The 13461-nt window shown below is 48.1% G+C and overlaps 1 pseudogene across 1 annotated transcript in view; it reads left to right on the top strand.

Annotated features, from left to right (window-relative positions):
• The window catches only part of LOC144161479 (protein kinase C-like 3), a 91077-nt pseudogene that overhangs the window by 8316 nt on the left and 69300 nt on the right, over nucleotides 1–13461 (top strand). Inside the window, exon 2 of the transcript XR_013320478.1 lies at nucleotides 1179–1487. The product of XR_013320478.1 is annotated as a protein kinase C-like 3 (transcript). The remainder of the gene's footprint in view (nucleotides 1–1178; nucleotides 1488–13461) is intronic.

Here is a 13461-nt window from a genome sequence, read left to right as displayed (position 1 = left end):
GTCGATGGGATCGTGGCCCACGCCTCGCACGCCCATCCAGCGAACTTCTCCAGAGGCGCACGCTTCAGCCGACCACTCGTTTTGAACGCGCGAGAGCCGCTGCTGCCATTGATGTTATCAAGTGCGCAAGTGGAACGATTTGACGATTTGTGTGAACGCCGATAGAAAAGCCTGGGCGCCTATGCTTCCTGCGTCCGAAAAATTGTGGATAAAAGCTTTGGCGCCATCTTGAGATGGCGATGGGCGAGATGAAATTTCCGTTGTTTCGGCAGTTTCGGTTTCGTATCCGATTCTAACGCGCATGCGATTTTTCAACATATTTTCCCGGAAAAAAGGTGCGCGTTAGAATCGGGTAATTACGGTACGTACGTGTGTGCGTGCGTGCGTGCGTGCGTGCGTGTGTGTGTGTGTGTGTGTGTGTGTGTGTGTGTGTGTGTGTGTGTGTGTGTGTGTGTGTGTGTGTGTGTGTGTGCGTGCGTGCGTGCGTGCGTGCGTGCGTGCGTGCGTGCGTGCGTGCGTGCGTGCTGTGTGTGTGTGTGTGTGTGTGTGTGTGTGTGTGTGTGTGTGTGTGTGTGTGTGTGTGTGTGTGTGTGTGTGTGTGTGTGTGTGTGTGCGTGCGTGCGTGTGCGTGCGTGCGTGCGCGCGCGTGTGCGTATGCGTGTGTGTGACGCTTATAGGTCCAATTTTATCCCGTCATCATTTTACCAAGATCCGACTAGGAGAATTGGACATGTGTAAACAGAAGTAGGCTAAACTAGGCGGGAACCACCGCGCCTCCATGTTGGTTGCGCGGGCTCAAATTTCCAGAAGTGTTGGCGCTAAGCGTGAGATTATGGATTTTATTTTCGTGCACAGTGTTTATGTTTCGGGTAAAGTGCACATACAAAAACACCGTGAAGGTTAAGCACGGTTCAAGAACTCCAGGTTGTATTAACTAATCTTGAGCTTTACACTCGGGCGCGGATCATAGCTCAAGTGTTTGTTCGGCAGGGGAACCCCAGACTTTCGGTTTTAAGTTTAACCTAGTGGGGATGTTTCGTGTAGCAGTCTGTCTGAGGGGATTTCATGAGAGTTTACTGCTGTGGGCCTTTGCGCGAGGCAGAGGACTGCAGGATAGTCTTTGGAGAGCGTCGTGTGTGCAGGGCGCCGCGCGTGTCTCAGACGTAGGCCAATCGCAGGTCTCACCGTCGAGCGTCGCCGCGAAGAGTCCTGAATCAGTGCCGAAAACTCCCAAAAACGACGCCGAGCGGCTGCTGCCGGCCGGCCAGCCTGGAGCTACGACGCCGTTCCGGGACACAACCGAAGCCGATGGAGAGCGCACTCCCAAGCCGCCGAGCAGCTCCGTGGTCAGCCCCGGTGGCGCCAGCTCCAAGGTCGTCACGCCCATGCGAAGACAGTCGCCGACGGGCGTCGCTGTTGCCGCGAGCCCGATATCTCCGCAGCCCGACGAGCCACCGGCCCTGAGGGGCCAGGAGGCTGAGGAATCGGTAGGTCGTCGAGAGGACACTGTAATCGCTCGCGTCGCTTCCCTTCTGCACCGGCCCGACACCCTTGTAAACAGCAGCAGAACGCATGAAACGACTCTAGGTACTGCCCGGACGTCCCGGAGTAGCTTTAAAAGCGATAGCATCAGTCAGAATGACGCAGTACGCGTTGTCCTTTAGGAGAATTTATCCGATTTACACACAGACACGCACGCACACAGGCGGACTCATACAACAGATCCACGCCCGCGGGCCCACGCGCGCACGTGCACTGAGCGCGTGTGTAACACATGTAGTGAGTGAGCGTTCGTAACGGTTATTTACATAACTTTCGCTTCATGCACATAATAAATCACGTTCTTAAAAAAACATTCACGGGAATACTTAAGAACGCTTAGGTGTGGAATTTCGAAAGCATGAAATTTCATTTCAAACCGTCCGATCCTTTGTGTCTCATGGTAGGCATGTCATGATTATGTCTTCCTTGTTGCACCAACGTATTCGTGCCTGCGTGTAATATTGGCGTCGCAACGGTCGCGGTGGTGTCGGCTGGTGGCGGTTTCATATGCAGCGAGTCCTGCCTCTTTGCCCGCCGTGCGGAATACCCTTTCTTCTGAGGGGCACTCTCGTAGACTACTGCGTTTCACATTGGACGCTGGGGTAGACGGTGCAGAGTGCACCGCAGTGGAGACAGCCAATACATGAAGAAACGCGTCCAGTTGTGCGTTTATTTTTTCCTTGCGATCGTCATTATGCTTTTCCCATTGCGTCGTTTTCTTCTCTGTGTCAGTATGACACAGTGGCTTGGCCAGTCACCGTTTTCTGCAACACCTATACGCTATTAGGGCACACGTGCTTCTATACTTTTCATGCTCAAATTTCTCATGAAAGCCTAGATTGCTGGGGTTGTGTCCTAGTATTACCATCCGTTTCTCTCGGCGTCGTTTCTGTCTTTCTGTTGCTATGAACGAAAGTCTTGGCCAGTCGTCATGGTTAGGCCCTGCATATACGCTCCTGGCGTAAACACGCTTTGATACTGCCGTATAATTATGCTGGAAATACTCCTGCAGGGATCTCCAGTGGTGCGATTGTGTCCTCTCCCTTCCATCGTCACGAGGCTTTTCCTTTGGCGTCGTTTTCATTTCCTCTTTCATTTTCGTCTCCCCTTTTTGGGTAGTAGCGCGTGCTCAGGAAAAGGGATAGTTCCCTTTACCTGCCGTGGTGGCTCAGTGGCTAAGGCGTTGCGCTGCTGAGCACGAAGTCGCGGGTTCGATTCTCGGCCGCGGCACCCGCTTTTCTGATGGAGGCGAAAAGCAAAAACGCCCGTGTGTACGAGATTTCGGCACCATAACGTTCATCTTAAGCGCACAAAAAACGCACGGACACAGAAGACAAGGACAACCGCTTGTCCTTGTCTTCTGTGTCCGTGTGTTTTTTTGTGCGCTTCAGATGAACGTTATGGAATACCAACTAGCCCGAATGCAAGCCCTTCTTCGAGATTTCGGCGCACGTTAAAGATCCCCAGGTGGTCAAAATTAATCCGGAGCCCTCCAATACAGCGCGCCTCATCGCCTGCGTTGCGTCGGCGCGTTAAACCCTACAGTCAAATAGTTCCCTTTTATTTCCCCCTCCTCTGCTCTTGTATACCGTACATATTCGCTATTAATGCAAGCATGCTTTGGTACTTCTGTAATTAGCATGCTCACTACTGTAGGCATCAACACATGCCTCTAACACGCGTTTCTAAGTCGAAGGCCACGATGAATTCACCACGTCCACCTTGTGTTTTTGAAAGCCAAAGCTCGGCGATGGGACGGGGGACGCGTATTCGACCCTTGTAAGACCCACGTTCGAATCGCACACCGAGCTAGTTTTATTTTGTTGCTTCCATTGGTTTAGTGTGTTTGAGCGGTCGGCAATTTTCGGGACCATTTTTAGTCACGCCAGGCGACGCATTGTCGCTCAGTGGAGCATTCAATAATAGTTTCGCATTAAAACAAAAAAAAATTGTCCCGAAACCCCAAAAGGGAACTGTCCAACAATGTGTAACCATACAAGGCGTTTCTATATACCGAGACAGCCCTGTACAGCCGGCTACAGTGTGATAAAAAAAATGGCCGCGTATCTGCTCCTTTCGTTGCAAATGCCGTCAAAAGACGATAGTCTTCATCGGCTTTTGCGATGTAAATGCCTCCCTTCGCTTTCCCGCTCACCTCTCATGTTGTTCCTCTTGCGTCGCGCTCCTCCCATGGTAAAGACGCCAAAGGTTTGCCTAAATCATTTTAAATTTCCCGCGCTCCACTGCTCCAAACCGGGTGTCTCGATGCGAACGCTGCCGTACGGCGAAGACGCGCGTTAATCGAGACGCCCTACTTTAACGTTTATAGAACCGCGTTTCCCTACTCCACGTGCGTTGCAAGCAGAACGTGAAACCTATCTAGTGGAACCTTGCGTAACTGTTGCCGGTTGATTTCTTAAAATGGCGCCAGAAGCTATAGTGGCGCGGGCGACAGCAGGTGACGGCGGAGTGAATTCTTTTTCTGCAGTTGATGAAGTATTTAATTTCGCAAAAGTCAAGCATATTTGATTTTTTTTATAAAAGAACACTGCAAATATCACTTCTGTATTGATTTATTGTCTCATATTTGCGTAATGTCTTGTTCTTCTTCAACAACGTTGACAAGTATGAACATTACACCGGACATAGACGAGTAGATTTAGCTGTGACTATATAAGACTATTGCGCAGGCATTGTTTTGCTTTGGCCGGGTGGCTGAACCGAGTCACAGACAGACAGATGGACAGGCAGACATACAGACATACAGACAGACCAAAGTTTCTGGGTTTAAGTAGCCCAAGAAAGACTATCGTCTTTAAAAAGTATGAAGCACCTAGGGCTCTTTATTAAACACTTCCATAAGACCTCATGTGTCCCCATTAAACGGTGTACGGCGAGGTCCTTTAAAACTGGCTTCACTGTTAAGCACTTGTGCACAGCCAGTAAGATATCTTTTCAGGGGCCATATAAGCGGCCTTGTATGAAAACATGAAGACCCTGTGGCGCTTTATTTAAGAGCATTTTATTATACGACCAAAGTGTGAGACAGGAAGCATTACAGACAGGCTGGCAGTTCAGATAAAAATGCTTCTGCATTTAGAATGTGTAATTGGGCCGGACTTGTGGTAAGTAGGAGTGACAACCCGTGGTTCCATTGCGAAAAGCACCTTCCTTGGTGTCATTTGCTGTTGACTTCCTAATAGGCTAAAGAAAAGGTCGGAGTTGGGGGGGGGGGGGGGGGAATGTAAGTAAACAAATTTTTTATGTGCAGCTGTGCTTGGTGCAGTGATGTAAGCGGCGTTTCATATGTTGGCGCAAGTTCCGGAGCAGAAAAATTGTTAGTTCGCGGCAGCTATGGGACGTTTTTGGAGCAGACCCCAGAACATGTTTGTATGCCCCTTAAAAGCAAAACCCTGACGCAATGCAAGGAATTTATAGCAAATACTACGGAACATATATTGTACAAACAATAATAAAAAGGAGTGACTGTAAGCCAAACATTTAAGACAGTCCGCTGGGCTACGTGGTCTATTTCAACTTTGATACTAGCCGCTAGCGCAAACAATTACAGGACAGTAAAATGTGAGGCACTAACTGCCGACTATTTCATTAGGTTGTTAACCTGCATGGTTTCAAATACAACTGCAGACGCACCCGCCGCGGTGGTTCGGTGGCTAAGGCGTTGTGCTGCTGAGTCCAAGGATGAGGGTTCGATCCCGGTCTCGGTGGCCGCTTTCCTGATGGAGGCGAAAAGCAAAAACGCCCGTGTATGGACATTTCCACGCACGTTAAAGATCCCCAGGTGGTCTAAATTAATCCGGAGCACTCCACTACGGCGCGCCGGATAGCCGAGGTGTAGCACCGCCGCGTTAAACGCAATCCATCAATCACAACCGCAGACGAGCAAAACGTATGAGGTTTGGTCCGGCAGATTCGTCCAGTAACTTCTAAAAAGCAACACATTTTGTTGAGAGGGAACATTCATACTGAATGTTCATCAAGCTTCCTTCACTTCGCAACCTCAAAATATATCATTACACTGCAATCAATCAGTTACTAACTTCGTAAGGAAATGGAGCTATCCGCGCAACGGAAGGGGCTGGCAATGCGTTTGCGTGGCCCCCTTTGTTTCACGGGAACGAACGTTGCTTTTTAGAAGCCATTGGATGACTCACGTGCCCCAAACCTTAAATGTTTTGCGTGTCTGCTTTTGTATCTGAAATCGCAGAGATTATGCGAATAAAAGTGTTAGGGTCGCCTGTTTATCCTGTTAATTTCACCCACCCCACGCCCTGACTATTTGTGCTAGTTTTGAAAGAAGCGCAGTTGCAAGTTGAGATGAAACACTCCTGCTGGGGCATAAAAACGATTTTCAGCACCTTAAAAGCGATCATACCCATGCTCTACGGTGCAAGGTACCCGCTGTGGCGGTTCAGTCGTTAGGGTATTGTGCTGCTAAGCCCAAACACGAGATTTTAAACCCCAGCCGTGGCAGCCGTTTTTCTGGTAGAAGCAAAAAAAAAAAAAAAAAAAACCAGCAAGGCCGAGGTGCCAAGATTTTGAAGCACGTTTGAATCCCGTTTACGCATGGCTAAGCGAACGGGTGCCATCTAATTTGTGCGATGATTGTCTAATGCTCTCGTTTTCTGTCGCACTCTCCCTTTTGCGATGTATGAAGTACGACCGCTCAATAAACTGGGACATTCTTTGCTCAGAGCCGGCTTGCTTGGGTTTCTGGAATAGTAATCTGGACGTTCCTTTCACTCAAGCGTCAAAGCAGCGAACGAGAATTATTCAGCGTTGTCGAACCGCAACAAAACTGATTTGAACACACCATTCAGGCACGCTGCAGTGATATTTGCCGCCCTAGCAGCAGCCCCGTTTCACGCACCATGGTGGTGTGAAGGTAACCTTTTGTATGAAAGATCGCGTGCCCGTCGATGCCACTGTTCACGAAATTGTCTGCGTAAGCGCTGCCGCCATGCTAGTATTATCAACAGCCACTTTAATAAACGTGTCAAGCCACCTATACACAAAAAAGAAGGCACCTAGGGTAACGCCGTAATAACAAACATGGCGAAAAAATAGTGGTTTTAGTAAGCGGCGAAGATCACAAAACGTCAGTGGCCTATTTTGCTACCGGCTAGTGAGGTCAAAAATTTAAAAAAAGTAAAGGAGATACTGACGCAGCGATTCAATTTTTATCTTTTTGGCGTGTCTTATGAAGCGATAACTAAGTGCGGGCTAATTTAACCACCAGCTCAGCGGTTCCACGGTTCCACTGAATGCAGGCGCACGAAAGATAAGGAATTCATAGGTGAGCTTCCTGTGCCGTGGACAACGAAAATGGCGACGAGGATAACTGGCGAAACAAAACAAAAAAGGAATACACGAGGGTTTCAGCTCACAGCTGATAAGCTCAGCTCAGCTTAGCTGGCCGTCGACATTCAGTTTTGCTTTTCCTCTTGCTATAGCACTGTGGGAAGACTGTGTTCGTGTCACGTTGTGGAAGAAAGTACCAACTGGCCCAAAACTTTGTCTTCATTTATGTTAAGCCGAATGGTCTCTAACCAAGAAAAGACGATCGAGAAATAAGTAACTTCTATACGGATACGTCAATTTGCAAACGAAAAAGACGTACACTTTGTTCGTATCTAGCCAAGACTGGCAAGTCACTTTTACGCTTCATGGAGCATTACGCAAGAAAAGCAAATTTGAACTGATGGGTCTTAAAAATGGGGCTCGTACTGCCGGGTGCTAGAACCGGGAAGAGTGGCCGAGGAATCTCATTCGGATCTCTCCTGACTCCCTGCTCGTGCTTTCGGACTCCGGCGCTCCCTTTTCCCTCCATTCGGGCGCTTCGGACTACGGGAGAAAAGTTTCTCTATTCGCCGCGAGCTCGACATGTAGGTGGCGACAGCGTCGCGCTGCTAGTGTGGATGCTCCGCTGAGCGGCCCGTAAGAATGCACACTGTGGGCGCGCTTCGTGCCTTTTTCCCGCCGTATGTGCGCACGAAAGGTGCCAACAAGAGTGGTATGCTGTAGTTCGGTTCCTCAACGTTCAATGTATAGCATGGAAGCGGCAGTCAGTTTTCATTACTACGCCAAAAAAACTCCCAAGCATTTCCCCGAGGGTGAACATGGTTAAGTGCGAATGCACGGGGTGATGCTATGAGGGAGAGTAAAGTTAAAATCCGTTGGCATTCGCCCGTGAGCGCGCGCGAGCCGACCCACGGAGGTCTGGCAGTTTATCGCTGCATATATAGGGGGGTACGCCGCGCCGAGCGCGCAGAGCCAGGTGGCTGAGAGAGGAGGCGAGCGCAAGGGGAGAGGGACAGCGGCGCACGGCAGCTGCAGCCGAGCGAGGGGGAGAGGAGAGAGTGTGACGTCACGGTGGAGAGAGAGGCGCGCGGCAGCTGCTGGGGAGAGGAGGCGCGCTGTGACGTCATACCATGACGTCACGGCGCGAGGAGCGGTGCGGGGAGCGGCGCGCACCCGCGGAGCCACGGCGAGGAGGCGGAGCGAGCGCGGTCACGTGGTGAAGTGACGTCACCGCGCCGTTGCTACCGACGCTCCTCTCCGCTCCACGCCGTTGCTAGGGAGAGGAGGACTGCGGACGCCACCGCCGCCGCCGCCGCCGCCGCCGGCGGTGGAAGGTTTGGGGTCGCTTATAAAGTGCATTCGCACTTAAAAAAAGCGACGACTCATCGGGAATTTCAGAATGGCCGTAATTGTGACAATGAACTTGTACGCTGTGGCTCGTAGCAAGCTCGATCTTTCCAGACTATGGCTTTGAGCCTTCAATAAAAGCATAAATAGAAACAAATCAGGAAGCCTCGATCTCTGAAATTCAGTTTACAAAGGCAATCTCAATCGCTTTCACTGGTAGCATGACGCATTCTTGCATTTGTGGGATGCCCTGAAATGGTAACACTACTTAACTGCCCGAAATTCTTTCTAAGTGCTTACGATATTTTTTGTGTGTTCAAAAGGCAACATAAAATTACTGAATTTTGATCAGCGCAGAGATATAAATGTAACCGCTCTAACGGGTCTTTTAATGAAATCTTAACGACTCTGAAGGAAGGTTTGATGAATAACGGTTTCGGATCACTTATTTACGGCTTTCGTCGCAAGTGAACTTGCGAATTGAATTGTCAACGCACGCAGTACAATCAACATCTCATGTTTAGCTAGGTTTTCGCAAAGTGACAAGCAGGTTTACAGTGTGCAAACCAAGCTTCTGGGACCTCACAGTGAGCACAAATTTTCTGTTACGGCTGCTCTGTTGACCATTTGCGTTCCTTTTAGAATCTAACAGGTGCCTGCAACAGCGAGATGTGTTTGCATTCTTGCCTATAAGGTCGCTTACGAACCCTAAAGATGGCAATAAATGAAGTTGCGCTGTTGCAGATGTAGTAAAACATTTCCTTTTTATTTCTCGTTGCGAATCAGCGCAACGGGTTCCCGGTAACTACTTTGTTTTGTAAACTGAATATCGCCTTTGTCTTGGAATTTAATTATTAAGGATTGGTTAAAAAATGAAATTCTGTGCATTTAGTTTTTTTTTTGGGAAGGGGGTGGGGGAGGGGGGCGGGGGGGGGGGGGGTCCTGCCAACGTTGCAAGAGCAGCGAGAAGAGAACGCAGGTAACGCGAAAAGCCAAACTATGGTTATCAGTATTACTTACAATCGAAACTACACTAGGCGTCGTGTTCTGTAGCGGTGAAAAAGCAGTACGTATTTTCAAAACTGATTAACCCCCTTTGGTCCGGGATTGTCCAGGAATTGTGGCTCGCCTTTTTCAAAATTGCATTGTGGGAAAAAATTAAAAAAAAACAGCGAGTCATGGCACACACCCCTCACACATGTGGGCAACAACGTGCATTATATTACGTGTTTTCTCCTCTTTCTTTAAACTTAGGTCCACCTTAAGAGGTTAAGACGTGACCATATTAGGCATTTGGTTAAGCTGAGTGAGACACGTTTCTGGACAAGGTGATTCATGTCGGATTTGAAAATGATATACATGAAAATGACGCACGAAATGCCACATGACAGACGCAAACTCACAACTGCTTAATTTTACCGAAAAATCCCCCCTAGATACTCTTGCGCATCCATAGAAACGTATTTTAAATAATACGTAAAATTAGCAACTCGATACAGTTGAATAAATGTTTATTCCTCCTCCTCAGTATAAACAACGACTGTCCAAAAATGGTATTTATTTTAGAAAAGGTACGGGAAGGACACGATCACACAGGCGCTTGCTGGTGTAAAATACGTGTCCGGTAATGTATGGGCGATAGCGCACAGGTCGTGTGCAGTGTAAATGTTTTTGTTTGTTTCTTCTTTCTATAAGGACATATCGCAATTTTACAAGGGTGTGGAATTTGCACGCGTATGCACAGGTCTTGTCGCTTCTTACCCGTTTCACGTACTAAACTTTATCCTTTAAATAATCACCACGCCACCTTCAAAAAGAACCCTTTTACGTTCCCGAAACGCCAGACGACTGCACTCAACAATAAGAAAAGTGCAATGTGTGGAAGCAATGTTTATAACACGTTTCACACTCAAGCGGTGACCAGGGCGAAGATGTTTCGTGGAATTAAACCAGCGCATTAACCCGCAACGGCCGCTGATTATTGCGTTTCTAGAGGAAACGCGCTAGCAGAGGTAACTATGTCATTCCTTACTGCCAAACGAGCACACATATTGGTTGTTTTGTCGTGTGTAGCACGCGTCTTGCGCCGCACGCAACGTGAAAAAGCAGACGACGCGAGAGCGCCATCCATAGGAGCGGTTCGTCCCGCCGCCGCCAGGGGCCGACTGTGTTCGCGCTTCAACAACACAGTTTCAATGAGCCAGCAGCTGAAGGCTTCATACGCCATCTTCGACATTGCAGAACAACTATTCGCTAATATCTCACAGATTTCCCCTGCAGCCTCTGTGAGGTAGTAACGGTGAAAATGTGCGGATGAGTTGAAGCTTTAGGACTTTAAAATGTGAGAAAAATTACATGGACGGCACTAATTCGCAAAATACTTAGTCTCTGATTCGACAACCTACAGTCTAGAGGCTCTGACGGATTCTGGCGGTCTTCCAACAAGCTTCCCAAAAGATGTTTCAGGAGCACTTGTTGCTGGGCTTGTTGGTTACGGTCTAAGAACACGATTGGTAGCGAAAGAAAAACGGCACACGTGAAGAGAAGACGCACGTGAAAAGAGAACACGCGTGAAAAGAGAGTAGCGCCTGTTTGTGTCCTCTTTTAACGTGCGTAGTTTTTTAGCGCTACTAATGATGTTCTATTCGCGAAAGATAAACGTGGAAAAATATGAAGAACATTCCAAACTGCGTGGTACACTACCAGCTCTCCCAACTGATCTTTCCGCAACGTTCTACCACTGCCTTTGAAGTTGTGCATGTGGGTCGTGTTAAATGGAGAGCATGTGATTCCGTGAGGGAATATAAAGCGTTAAGCAGTGGCGGTGGACAGCTCTACTTATTTGGCTCATTGAGGGTGAAACAGTTCGCCGGTTATTTACCATTGTAGCCTTTTCCGTGCAGGTGAAGTGACAAAATTGTAAACAATCTTTTCCTAATTATTTTTGCCCAACTCGTGGAGTACTCCTTTTTGGAATAAAACTATTATTTTAAATATCGAAAAGCTTTATTTACTGTTCAAACGGCATTGATTATATCATTGCAAGTTGTTTGCTTTTCTGCATGGCATTGAGGCTTCGCGGTAGAGTACTTTCCGAGGCTCGATACACTATGAAACAAAATTACAAGAAGAGTGTGCTGAAAGATGCGCGATACACGCTTATCAAGAGCGGACATTGTTGTTCTGCTGCCAAGAAGACACACCTACTAATTCTCTTTAATGGGTCATGGCTTACATTGAAGTGTCGTAGGCTGATTTGACATATCAATGGGAAACTTCTCATGTGCACTGTCGAAGAGCTCTGATTCATCCACGGAGTCATCGTTGTCAGAGCCATCAGAAGCGAACACATTACTCCCCGTTACAAAGCCAAGCTCTAGAGAGCAGCCTTTTATCATTAGATGCCCGAACAATTTTACTTGTGCCAAGCATGGGGCCATTTTCCCGCGCAGGCATCAGTGCCAGAGTAGAGTCTGTAGCCTGTGCTGTAGCCACAGCAGCCCAGAGAAAAGACGCACAGTGGAAAAGTGTCGCCATCTGCTGTCAAAAAAGTATAAAAAGAAGAAATCTGGCGGTTCACTGTGGTTCAACTACCGATCACAATTATACTCATCGTCGATACCCTTTCCTTCGCTTCTGCAAGCGCTGCGAAAGCTAGTTACCACCAGCAAGGAACGGCACTCCGTCATTTGCTCGTCGCAGCAGATACGCCTTCCGTTTCCGCTTTAGTTTCGTGTCTTTTTTTTTTAAGTGGCTATTTTAGGCGTTCATAGCTGCAACTGAAGGAAATCCGGCCAATAGCCGCTACACCGCTGTAATGAGGGAATTCCAGCGATCAATGAACGCCCCGACCGGGAAAGAGAGAAAATTCTTTTGAGCAAGTTTCTTAGTTATCTGATGGGCATTGAGCCGTAATTTCTTGCTGTGGTACTTTGCGACACCCTAATCTGAGTACTGGATGTGTTGGTTGACTACATTCTGCAAGCATTTAATATTTTGAAAACAGTTGAAAAAGTGTTGCAGGGTCCCTTTAAAGGGTGCAGCAAGCAACGCCAAAGTAACATTATAGTGAGCCTGAGAAGACGAAAAACTTAATTGAAAAATGAGGTTAAAAAGTTCGGAAGTAAAGGAGGGATTCGGGGTGTACAGAATAAGAGCGGTTGAAAGTCAGGTGGGGAGACTTTTCTTCTGCTGTAGACATCAGCGGGCTGACGATGGCGATGACGCGCCCTCCCATCTAAATTATCTGGTGATGGGCGAGGCATCGCCTGGGTCATTTTCTGCTGGGATAGAAAACGTTGATAATCTTGAATAACCGCTAAAAGGCTTTTCGAAATGTAATCCTGCATTCACATGCCAACTTTGTTTGTCCTTAGTGTTTCATGCTTTTGAAAGGCCTGTGGGTATGCGTACCACAACGCATCTAAATGAGCAGCAAAGTAAGGCATTATGACTAGGCATACCAACGAGCCTAGGCCATGTAATTCCTACTGTGACATCACGAATGTAAGCGTCGGTTTGCACTGAGTGATATCGCAGCTCATAACCTGTTTTTGAGCCATATTCGCAACCATTAACTGGTCATGTTGATCCCCATGGACGTTGCTATTGGCCATTTTGGTGTAACCGGCAAAGATGATTAGAGGAAATAAACTGAGTATAGAGTGGCAGCTTTTAATCGCACGCGCCCCCGGTTTTTGTGCCACCGTGCCAACCATGCGGTGGCGTGCGTGGGAGATTGCCGCATCCATATATCCAGCGAGTCTATTGGGAAGGCTCGTACGCAACCCACCAATGAATCAAGCAAAGAAGAAAAAAATGGCCGCGTAAAAAATGCCGACGAATGATAATAGTCGACTGGCGCCCCTGGCAAGTAAATGCCGCCCTTCTCTTTCCCGCTCACCTCTCATGCTGTTCCTCTCCCGTCTCGCTCCTCCCATGATAACACGCTGGAGGCTTGCTCAAGTCAATTTAAATTTACCGCGTTCCACTGCGCCAAGTCGGGTGCCTCGATGCCAGCGCTGCCGTACGGCGTAGACGCGCGTAAATCGAGGAGCCTATACTACAACGTTTATAAAATCTCGTTGCCCTACTCCACGAGCGTGTCAAGCGGAATGTGGAACCTATCTAATATAAGCTTTCGTTGCTGTTGCCATTTGATTTTTTTTTAAATGCCGCCAGGTAACGCGGTAAACAGCAGGCGACGGTTTTCTGCAGTTTAGGTAGTATTTTATTTGCTATTGCAAAAAC

This window comes from Haemaphysalis longicornis, unplaced genomic scaffold (genome assembly GCF_048455015.1).
Source record: "Haemaphysalis longicornis isolate Haplotype H1 unplaced genomic scaffold, Haemaphysalis longicornis Haplotype H1 scaffold_1, whole genome shotgun sequence".
Classification (NCBI taxonomy): Eukaryota; Metazoa; Arthropoda; class Arachnida; order Ixodida; family Ixodidae; genus Haemaphysalis; species Haemaphysalis longicornis.
The sequence above is the reverse complement of the archived record's forward strand: the minus strand, read 5'-3'. Positions and strand labels throughout refer to the sequence as shown.